This window comes from Fukomys damarensis, unplaced genomic scaffold (genome assembly GCF_012274545.1).
Source record: "Fukomys damarensis isolate Sample0158 unplaced genomic scaffold, DMR_v1.0_HiC HiC_scaffold_29, whole genome shotgun sequence".
Lineage (NCBI taxonomy): Eukaryota > Metazoa > Chordata > Mammalia > Rodentia > Bathyergidae > Fukomys > Fukomys damarensis.
Window position 1 is genome coordinate 10,922,847 of NW_022900941.1, and position 11,916 is coordinate 10,934,762.

Genomic DNA, 11,916 nt, shown 5'->3' on the forward strand with positions numbered 1-11,916 from the left:
GGTCACCAAGGATGAACAAGCAAATGTAAAACACAACTCGAACACAAAGTCGGTGAGGTATAAAGCATCAGTATGAGAAGACACAGGGAGAGATTATAGGCTATAAACTGTTTGTCAGAGAGGCAATGATAAGAGACCAAGAATATAAAGACGACTTAGTTATTACAAGGTTCTGTACAATTTAAGGTCAAAAAAGCAAGGTGTTCTCTGAGAGATTTCTATCCTGTTTCACCACACTGTTTCAGCTCTGGGACACTCTTTCATTTCCACTGAATTCACACAGGAGAGATTTATATAGGTTCAGCCCTTCCCAAAGGCAGTGTATATATTCTTATCTCGAAGTGAACTCAAGCTAAACTAATAGTTTTCTAACAGTATACATTGATTTTTAAAACTGATCAAAGAAGAGGCAGAAAATTTCCTGTTTTTCCAGTAATATATAAATTTTTATACTTTAATGGACAAAAGCAGACTTCATCTTAGGGAGTACAAATGATTCAATTAAACATTCCCAAAAGAAATACGTGTAGTTAGGTGATGTAAAAAATAGACACAAAATTAATCATAGAAATCAAGGGCTTGAATTTAGATTTCTTCTGGGATTAGAATTAACCCCCCCAAAACAAACAAAAAACACCAAAAGAATTTCTGAGAAATAAATTATATGAAGTTACTTTAAACTTAATCCCCTGGAATTTGAAAAGCTTTGGCCTTTTAAAGGCTAGAAATTAATTTTTTGTAATAGAATTAAAAGAACTTAGACCCTCAAAAGTAGATCTTAGATCATATAAAACGAATTTTAATGTCAAACTATAATAGAGCCATGATCATAAAAGGCATTCTAAACTGAGAACTGGTATAGACAGCTTTGATGTTTGATATTCCTAGAAGATGTATTAGCTAGATGCTCTAGCTTCTATAGGTCCCATGCTCCTCTGTTAATTTAAAGATACAGTGTCCTTTCCTGAAAAGAGCTATCCTACCTGAATCCTGGGGTAGAGGAAGAGCATATGCACAATATAGAACAAGGCAGGTGTGTGTTCTCGTGTCTTTTCTCTACTATCAGCTGGGTATTCTTGAGCAAGTTACTTGACGTCTCTGCTCCATTTTCTCATTAAAGTAATTTCTGTTGCGAAGGAATGAGATAAAAATAATGATACAAGGTCACAGTTTTGTGGATGTTAATCATTTTAAGATTCTTGACAAATGACCTTCCTATTTCTCTTGAGTGTCTTCAGGATTTGGAATTCCTCACCTCTCTAGCAAAATGATTTGATCTTTACATTGTGCCCAGATTGAGGATTTAACCTGGAGCTCAAATGTACTGCGTTTCTGATCTGTTCCCACTCCATTCCATCTGATAGCCTTTCTGTTCTTAAGTCTTCCTCCTGTACCACATACTCTGTAGATTCTTGTCCTGGCTGAATACATGGATTTTCTGTCAGTTTCCATATGATGTTTTTTCTATTCCCTTACCATAATGGTAACTTTCTTCTGGACCTGCTTCAGTTTGTTAATATCCCCTCTGTGGTGTCACTTCCAGAACAAACACCAGAACTTCCTTGTTACATTCCTCTGTTCTGGATATTTTAACACAATGCTCCATCACAGTAGCATTTTTGGCAGCCACATCCCACTATTAAGTTGTATTGAGCTGTTAAATTTAGACAACTCTTAAATCCTTCCCATGTGCATAAACCACATTTTTCCTATCTTGTTCTTTTCTTGGTAGGATGGAATTTTTGAGTGTTTGGACTTTTTTCTGTTGGGGGTTAGGGATGGGTACCTAAAGCTTATAATTTCCCTGGTGAATTCCTCCTTTTTAAAACACATCTACCAGTTGATCTTTTTTGGTACGAATTCCATCATTCAACACATCGGTGAACCATCTCAGTTCTGTGTATCCTGCAGCATCAACATTCCTTGAAATCTTCAGACCCTTGTTCCAAACCCTTACAAAACATTTGGGATGCTACAGCACCAAGCTCAGAAGACTGTGCTAGACTCCAGAAGCCTGCCTTTCAGGTGACACAAATCCATGCCTCAGAAAGAACTCTTTGCTTATAGCTATCCTGTGTTGCCCAGCTCCCATTCGTAATGGTGTCATTAGAGATTGGCAAATTCAAGCTAATCCCTTCATCTTTAACTCATGCTAACTCCTTTGCTAAAGACTTGCAAATCATCTCCTTAAGGATTTGTTCTAGGTAATATACCAGAGATCTATCACAGATAAAAAACTTGAAGCCCACCTAACTCAAGTTCACAGTTTCACCTCTGTTTTAAGAATAAAACATTTGCTGCTTTCAGCCTTACCTAATTCTCACAATTCCTCAAAAATTATTGACAGTTCTTCTTTCTCATCCCAAAGTTCTTTTAGTATCTAAGAAGTGTTCCTCATCTAGGTTATGAGTCTTATACCATTTTGAATAGTGAGTGCTTTCTTACATATTCTTGGTCTACCTTATTTTTAAAAAGTTAGTGCTGCCCTCCCATATATGACAGTATTTAGTGGAGAGAACATGAACATTAAACCAGTCAAGTAGTTCTACTTCCCGTCACTTAACTTTTTTATTTTTTAGTGGTACTGCAGGTGGAATCTAGGGCCTCATATATGCTAGGCAAGTGCTCTATCACTGAGCCACATCCTTAGCCTCTTTTAATATTAACTAAGACTAACAGGCTCTTTTGGAATACTTCTCTACCACACATGAAAATGTTCCTTGCGTGACTCGCCACACCAATCCTGACTCAATTACATATGCGCTGTTCATAGAATGCACTTGTAAATGCTTATACTCTGAAGACTGATCTCTTTCTAGTCTAACTTTGTGACTTATATCTTTCACATTTCCCTCATTCCTTAGACCTTATACTTCTCACACTTTGACTTTGTCCTTTGATCTCCCAAGAGCAAATGCCCTACCTCAGCAAACGAGCTCTTTCAAATGCCTACTCTTGGGTCTAGAATTCTCACTAGTGTTCCAGTTATCTATTGATGTGCATCAAACCAGGTAGCTGCTGAATCACTTAAGTCATATAGTGTCCCCGCCATACTCTTTTGGCCAACCAATCACTCAAATTGGCCAAGATTCACAGAGAGAAGATGCAGGCTGCACAGCTCAATGAGAGGAGAATCAGAAAGTCTGCAGACAGGCTTTGGAAACACCATAGTAGGGTCAGCAGAGCCCAGGCAATAGAGCACAGACACCATACAATAAGATATTGGCCACTTGTTCTCCTTTCTCCATGTTGGTGTAAACATCCTTTGTCAGATTTAGCATTTTTCACAGGGCTTATTCAATGCTGGACATCCGAACGGGATATATTCTAGTATCATAACAGTCTTCTGTTGCTGTTTTATGTTAAATGTGATTGTTTATCTGTCTAAGTTAACCAGAGAACACCCTCTGATCCCACTTTAGTTTGTCAGAACATCCTTCTTTGTTTCTACCCCACCGTATTGCAAAAATTTAAACTTTGAAAGTATCTGATTCTTTTTTCCAACATCCCTCTAAATGGGATTCTACCAATTCTTCTCTTCTGTCTGCATAAACCACTTTAAAACCTATACACATTAGATATTTGTCTATTGTTAATGCTTGTCTCCCTTTCTTACACTAAGCAAGGTATAATAAAGTGGTCAAAGGTAGATGGACCTGAGTTTTAATTTCTACTGTATTTGTGTAACCCAGTGAATAGTATTTTACTTCTTTGAACCTCAGTGAACTTAATATGATAAATTGAGATGACAATAGAATTAAAGAATATATATAAAGTATATAGTAGACATTCACATTATTATTCGCCTCATTCTTTTAATGGAAAACTGCAATAATTTCTTCATTCTATGCTTTAGCTCTACAGAAAACATATCAAATACCTGGCAAGTGATTTTTATAATGCCATGTGTTCTTGGTGAGTTATTGCATATTGTTTTGACTAATTTTAGTAACAGTTTTAGTAAAATGTACCAGAGTGATCATATTCATTCATTCTTTCGGTTTGGTCAATTTTCTAGCCGCCTAGCTAGATAAGAAAGTCCAGAGATACATCCTGGATAATGTACACCATTCCTAGATAGAACAATTGAATGTCAGAGCCCGAACTGACTGTTGCCCAAATTTCTCTCTGTAAACAGCAAAACACCTTCCTATGGAGAAGCTAATGTAAAGGAATGTTGCTTGTCCAGAATGATTGCAGTGCTTGCAGGTGTATAATTAGTCACTAGTCAGAGTGTAAATACACTGCAAACTGCTTTATTTCTTAATGTGAAAAGCTCTGCAGAAATACAAGGTATTATTGGAACCAGGGCTGAACATGGAAGATAAGGTATTGTGGAAAAAGAACGAGTGAGGCATCAGTGTGTGTCATGCATCTCCCCGCGGGGATAAAGCTCATAGACTCCCCCTCCTTATTTCCTAAGAACATCCACTCCCTTGGGTGAATAATTTAAAGGACAAATTACCACTCTTCTATGGGTACCAAAGCCCGCCATAAGCTGAAATTAAATTAAATCGTGAAGCCCTACAAGAAACTGAGGGAAGCATCAGAAATATAAAACCAAGGGAATCCAGATCTAAGCATGAAATATTAGTCAGGGCAATGTCCTTGCCTTCCTGTGCTGATGAAGTGAAAAACTGAAAACCACCCTGGTACAGACTTAAAGGACCACTATCAAATATCCACTGTTAAGTACTTGGCAGTGGCTACTGCAATGATTTCAATTCCGGTGGGGTATTGGAGGGAGGCAGCGAAGAGAACACTAGATCAACTTCAGGTCCTTGCACTTCATCTAATTAGCTAGGTGACCTTGAGCTAGTCACTACCCAATCTGGGCCTTTCCTTCTTACTTTTCTAGATGAAATCAGAGTTTTGGGGGCTACATTTTTTTCTATCAAAGGCTTTCATCAGCTAATAAAAACATACAAAATTTATCAGTTAAAATAGAGAAAGCTCATTATCTCTAGAACTGAAAGTTTCCTTATACTCCTTGCTAATGGGGAAAGGAATACAGAAGCAACTTCAGAAACAGAAAACTATGCTGTTTTCTGTTAAAATATTGTGTTTCCACATTCTTCCCTCCAAAGGGAGATGTTTCCCTGTTGCCTTAGAAATCTGGTACCACACTATGTCCAGAAATCATCTAGCACTTAAGTTTTGACTTCTGAGAAGGGACCTCACGAGGACTGTACCAAAGTAAAACTCCAAACATCTAATCATTCTGCATCAGCAAGCAGGAGGATTGTGAAATGATTCCTTTATTTAATGAGTACAAAGCAAGGACACAGGGAAGCAGTTTGGCAACTATTAGCTGCCAACGTGGCAAGCAGCTCCAAAACAAAGCAAAGGTCTGCTAACCAGGTGGTTTTTTTTTTGGCTACTGAGACCTAGATAATGGAAATATCTAGGACACAACCTCAGTCCAAGGTATTACATTTAACTCTGTCAACATTAGCTAAGCCTAATCAGCATCTACTGATATGAGGATTTCATAGGAACAGGAAAACTCAGTGACGTACTCAACGTTTGGCCTTGGGTAAAGGCTCAGTAAAGACCACATATCAGAAATGCCCACCTAACTGGTGGTGCCCAGGTCTCTGGATTTCGTTGGCCAATAAAATTTTAAGATATGGAGGAATCATGAAGGGAATGGCCACCTTTGATGCCATTACTTCACAAAGTGAAAACATTTGTCCACTCCTGCTATCATTTCATAAAAGAATATTATGACACGAAAACAAGGAAGGACATTATCTCAGGATATAGGACCACACTCATAATACTGCCCTTTAATTCTTGAGTATATTAATTACATTACTCTTTACTTGGTACTCAGAGATCAGTGAAAACTTCTTCCCAGGCAGGCGTAGTCTTTTAACCAATTTGGAAGTCCGGGTTTTTATAAAATTTTCTTACAACTGGGAAGCCTCTTTCTCCAACAGTTGCAATCTTAAATTTCCTTAGGTCTTACTTTAAATTCTAATTCTACTTTGAAATTTTGTCTGTTTATTTATGACCAAGGAAATGTTTCTACTCTCTGAATTCCTAGGTACTTGTTATTTTAATATATAATCTATCACTTTTATTTTGTGGAATGGTTTATGAAATTTAGAATGTTTGGGAAATGTTTCATTTTTTATGTGCAATTCTAAGTTTTCTTATGAAGAGAGTCACAGTGTTAGATGTGTGTGAAGAAAATTTTAATTTTGTAAAAAGAAAATATAGAATTCTAAAACAGAGATGAATCATCCAGTATTCAAAATGTGTCTGAGGTATTTTAAATTTGACAGTATAGCCAGGCATGGTGGCTCATTCCTGTAATCCCAACACTCGGGAGGCTGAGGCAGGAGGATCACTGTTAGTTCTAGACCAGCATGGGCTACAAAGTGAGTTCCAGGTCAGTCTCAACTACATAGTTGAGACCCTGTCTCAAAAAACAAAAAACAAGACAACATAGATCAAATCATGAGGGAACATCTTTGCAAATGGGAAAGGGAACAAAAAATGGAGGAGGGAAGAAAAGGAGAAGAGTACATAAAAAGAATTAACATGTGCCATGTACATATACCAACTCCCCATGATGAATATAATCTTTATGTATGCAAACATATGCTAATAAAAATTGTTTAAAATCTACTTTGATCAGCTGAAAAGTGTGTTGAAAATTTTCTAGAATTATATCAAGAAAGGATCATCAAACCTTATACTCTAATAATGTCCCTTTTCTTCACCAACCTAAGTACACATAAGAGTAGTCACTAATCTTCCAAATGGTCCTATTCTCTCATTTATATAGAAAAATAGAATTCCCTTTAATAAATATTTCTTAAGAGATCAGCTAATCTATCCCCTTGTTTAGCAAATGAGATATCTGTGGCATTTCACTTACGGGTAAGGGAAAAAATTTGCTGCAATAACCAAGAAAATAAGGATTAGATATTTCTAGCATAATGTATGAGTTTATAAGTACTTTAAATGCAACAGTTTTCTATCCCCATATCTTCAAATATGCAGTACTCTAACATCACTGTGGTCCTGCAGTGAGACCAAAATGGTATGTTTTTCTCAGTTCTTTAGACTTTCATCTGTTTCCTTTTCACTCTTGACTTTTAATTGCTTTTTTAATAGTCACTAACTACTCTATCCTCTTCCCACCCCACCCCAACTAGCCAACGAATTCATTAAAATCTATGTCCTCAAAATAGAATGGGATAAACTCATCTACATGATATATATTCTTCGTCATTCCTCCTGGAGTGCTTGTCTTGCGTGAGACGTAGTGCTGGGTTTGCTTCGTGTTTGCCTCTCCCAGAAGTCCTTGCAATTTTACAAAGTAGAAAAAGAGAAGCCAACAAATTGAATCTTTATTCAAGGAATAAGGGAGGCTTCTTGTTTCCTTTAAATTACTACATATATAGGGAGTAGTTTATCTGTAAAGCCAGTCAGATTCTCTATGGTTGGATCCCTGCCTTTCTTTTATTCTTGTACCACAATTACAAGGGTGCTAGAGATGTAGTAATATTTAAAAATCAATACTGACAATGTAATAGATCTTCATTTTTATTTTTTTCACTTAATAATCCTACATATATTTATTGATTACTACTAAGTACAGTTCAATGCAATAGGTACTTTAGGATACCATTCATTGTTTTGTTTTGTTTTGTTTTTCCTTGTTAAGTTTATTGGTACATTTTAGGTATACAGTACAGTTACATTCATTATTGGGATCTTGTACCTTTACATGACAGGTCTTGGTGAAAATTCATTTTTATTTCTGAAGACTAATCTTTTCATTCTTAACAAACACCAAATTCTTAACAATGAACTACATGTTTGAAATATTTTTTTTAATTTTTAGATTTCAATCTCAAAACCACTCATACCAAAGTCTGAAAATGAGAACTCCCATCTCTGGAAGAAATTTACTCTGTGACCTTCACCAGTTCTCTAAACTTGTCTGGTCCACAAGTTTTCACATTTGTGAAACAGGAAAATTGTTCTTAATAGAGACTGAGATATTGGAGAGTTGGGACCACGCCTTTTTTAATCTTCCATATGTTACTGTATAGAGCCTTATCTCGGGCTCTGCCCATGCAGATGCTCAGGAAATGCTTGCTAACTGAACATTTTTATGATCACTGGTAGAACAACAGCATGAATGCAAAACACGATTTTCCCCTTGCCCTGAGTTACCCAGGAGCATCATTCTCATTCAGAGATGACCACGTTTCAGAAAGTGGGTCTCATAAAACATACAATTTAATGAAGCCATCTGGGAAGATGATCGTCATATAAATGCAAGATATTGATATTATCTGGCTACTTGGGGAAATGCTATGTAAATGAAGGTGCAACCTAGCTCCATAATTCAAAACTATTACTGATGCACACTGTCTTTGGATAATAGACTTTGCAGATTGATATTTCTTGCAAATCCGAGGCTACATTTATATCCTCCTTTGCAATTTTGCTATTTTTGCAGTAAGATTTTATTTTAGTTTTTGGAAACCATCTTATTTTTCCAAGAGGAATTTAGCAGTGTCAACTGAGAGTCTTAAAACAAATTTCACATGTGTCTTTATTTGTGCTTCTCTTATTTTGGAGCAAGAAATAATACAAACAACACAAGTACTTCTTCCCTGCTTGAATAATTATGCAGAGTGTTATTCAGTTATTCAGCATTCCAACTGATTCGATTCCTTTCTTTTGTAATCTAGCAGGATGCAGTGTTCTACTACTGATGTTATCCTGAAGATTGTTCTCTACGATGGCACCCAGAGATCTGTACTCCTTATTAATAAATGTCACCTCCTTTCTTTGAGAGACAATTGCTAAAACTTTCAAGTTCAGTCATGTCAGAAATCATACCAGGATAACATCCAGCTAGAGTTCCCACTCCCAGTATTTCATGGAGTCTAGGACAGGAAAAGAGCATTTTATCTACATTTAAGAGTCAGTCTTACTACCTCTGCTGAAGAAATTGCATAAGCATCGAGGCAGACACTGCCACCAAGTGTGAACCAAAGAATCTTTAGATTCCTCAGTATCTCTGCAGAAAGAATGGGACCCAATATATGGGCCCACTTTCCTGTAACACTGAGTGCATTTGACTCCTTGAAATTCCCATCCACCCTCTTAACATGTATTTACCACATGATGCATGATTACAGCCAGTCATGCCACTCTCCTAGAGGTGGGTGAAACTCAAGGACATTTCTGGTAGCATATGTGGTAGGTTTTCTGGCCCCAGGGGCCACACATAGTATTCACCTGGCTAGGAGAACATCCGTGGCAGGGCTAGAAGGGCAGAGGCTGTTCCACGTGTTTTGCCTGGCTGGTAACTTGAGTGAATGAGATATACAGGGAGCTTGCAATATTTTGTGGTTGATCTTTACCCTTTTTCATAGGAGATTATGATATTGGAGAAACTCCTCCCATTCCTGCTATTATCATGGCCTAGAGGCAAGTATGTCCAGGGTTGAGGACAAAGACATTTGTATTTTTTACACCATAGAGGGAAATTAGTGTCCTCAGATATAGGGTAAGAAGAATCTACCACCTCTTGTTTTCCTTAGGTATTGCCAGTAACTATCATTCATTCTTGATGGTACAGGAATATTCTTAGTTTCAATTTAATGAAGCTGATGGAAAGTCAGAGTCTCGGAAGCTTTTTAAGCAAGTTAATTTAAGAATGCTATAGGCCAGATATGGTATGAGGTACAGGGCACTGACATCACCAAGATGGAGGAAGAGATTCCAGTGTTCATCCCTGCACACACACACACACACACACACACACACACACAGAACTCTCTACAAGCCAAAATGTCTCTAGGACTTCAGGTCCTATTTAATAGTCTGCAGCAACACAGTGGAGCCAAACAACAGAGAATATCCACATACAAAGATACTAGGTTCACAAGATGGTAAGGAAGAAAACCAGCTTATGCAATCAGGGAGCTCTCAGAGAGCTCACAGTAGATTGTATATGAATATCTGTTAATATTTAAAACATTATTATTAATTTTTAAGAGACTCCCTATGTTCCCCATGTTGCAAAACATAAAAGCAAATTGCAAACGTGATGATAAAACTGGTCCAAACATCGCCAGCACCTAGAATTCTGACTGTAAAAATAGCAAGTGCAGAAATGATTCCCTTCAAATAGCAGCTGATGATGACTTCTCAATGACTTATATGTCGAGAAAACAAGCAGATTTACCAAAGATGTTTAAAATATATATGCCTTTCTCATAAAACAGGCAATTATGGGAACCAAACATTTATTTTTAAAAGACCAATAAAAATTGGCCTTCCAATAACTACATGTTTTCTTAGCTAACTTCATTGTATCCATTGCTAATTATCACAACATGGAAAGACAAGTGTGGGACAGACTTTTCTTTGAGTATTGGTGGGAAGATGAGGATTTTCACACAAAAGAATTAAAGGGATATTGATTCACACCGAAAAATACATTTTAAATTGTTTGCCTAATATCTGAAGGCTCTATAGAGGAAAAAGATACATATGACCATAACTAAGAGGTAAAAATTGTTTTCAGAAGCTTTTTGAAATTAATTAGAAGAGGGGAGTGGACATAATGACAAAGGAATTGAGGTTTGAATCTAGAAAGAATTGATAAAAGTACTTTTTATATGAATAAAAATCAAAATCATTTCTAACCATTTCCCTTAAGTGATTTTTCTATAAACATCAAAAGTATTATACTGGTATAGGAAGGACTTCAAACACTGTTATTAAAGTGTTTGGGAAATTTTGAATCAAGAGTGGATTTGCTTATTTTAAAATGATTTTTTTTCATGGCAAAACATATGGGAAATAATAGAAAAGCAAAAATTAGTCATAATCCTACTACAAAGAGCAAATCAGTATTTGTAAAGTATTAACACATACTGCTATTCTAGATTTACAGTGTAAAACAAGCTCAGATTTATTTTATTTATTTATCTTTACCTTATTCAAAAGAATAAGGTAAAAATTTTAAATGATTGGCATTTTCTTTCTGTGTGCTAGTCAATTGTCTAGACCATTCCCCACCCTGAAGTTCACATACCTCACTTTGAAGGATGATATGATATTCTCAGATACAAGATGTTCTAGGGAAGACTGTGTTATGGTTTATGTCTAGATGTCCCCCAAAAAGGGCAGAAAAAACAGCTAAATTTCCCCTGCTTGCTTGATCTGCTACCTTCTGCCCACCATGAACTATTTCTCCTCTCGGATGCCTGTCTTCCATGCCACTGTGCCTTGGAGCCAGCTGAATTTGCACTGAAACATCTACAAACAGAGCTAAATAAACCTTTACCCCTTTAACTTTGAGTATCAGGTATTTTGTCTTGGCAATGAGAGAAATAACTAAGACAAATGGGCTCAGGAATTTGCTGATCAATCAAATGCACATGGAGCCAAGCAGAAAACTAATTCTGGAGGATGTAAGGATCTGTCTGCAAAGATTGCTTGCTATGCTCACCTTTCTAGATTCAATTTTAGGGTCACATTTCATGAAAAGTCTGGCATTTCCAGGTAAAACTCACAACCAACTTCCTTGGATTTTCCTCTTCCTATACAGATATCTAGCATAGCATTTACAGCACTTTATTACATTTACTGGTTTCAGTGCCTCTTGACTAAGCCACTCAAAGGCAGGGATCATAATGTGTAGATAGTCAGCCCTCACTAAGTCAATCAGAACTGGATACATATACAGTACATAAATTAGGATATCTTGGGAGCACTGAAGGACAAAAAGAAATGTGAAGAGACATTAACAACAGCCTATTTGACATATGATTATGTTTAATTATATTGTAATGTTTGACTTGTTTACAGCAAATTTCACAGAATTTCCCAGTGAATTCTCCAGATAATTCAATAGAATTCATGGTTGCT

General features: G+C 36.7%; 1 protein-coding gene across 2 annotated transcripts in view; it reads right to left on the reverse strand.

Moving 5' to 3' along the window:
* The window catches only part of Insig2 (insulin induced gene 2), a 40,162-nt gene extending 28,900 nt beyond the window's left edge, over positions 1 to 11,262 (reverse strand). The window contains exons 1-2 of one of the 2 annotated variants that reach the window (XM_010623707.3): positions 11,081 to 11,262; positions 984 to 1,126 (exon numbers count right to left, since the gene is read on the reverse strand). The gene's annotated coding sequence lies outside the window, so the exon portion shown is untranslated. The remainder of the gene's footprint in view (positions 1 to 983; positions 1,127 to 11,080) is intronic. The other variant, XM_010623708.3, reaches the window with a different exon arrangement.
* Positions 11,263 to 11,916: the final 654 nt, after the last annotated feature.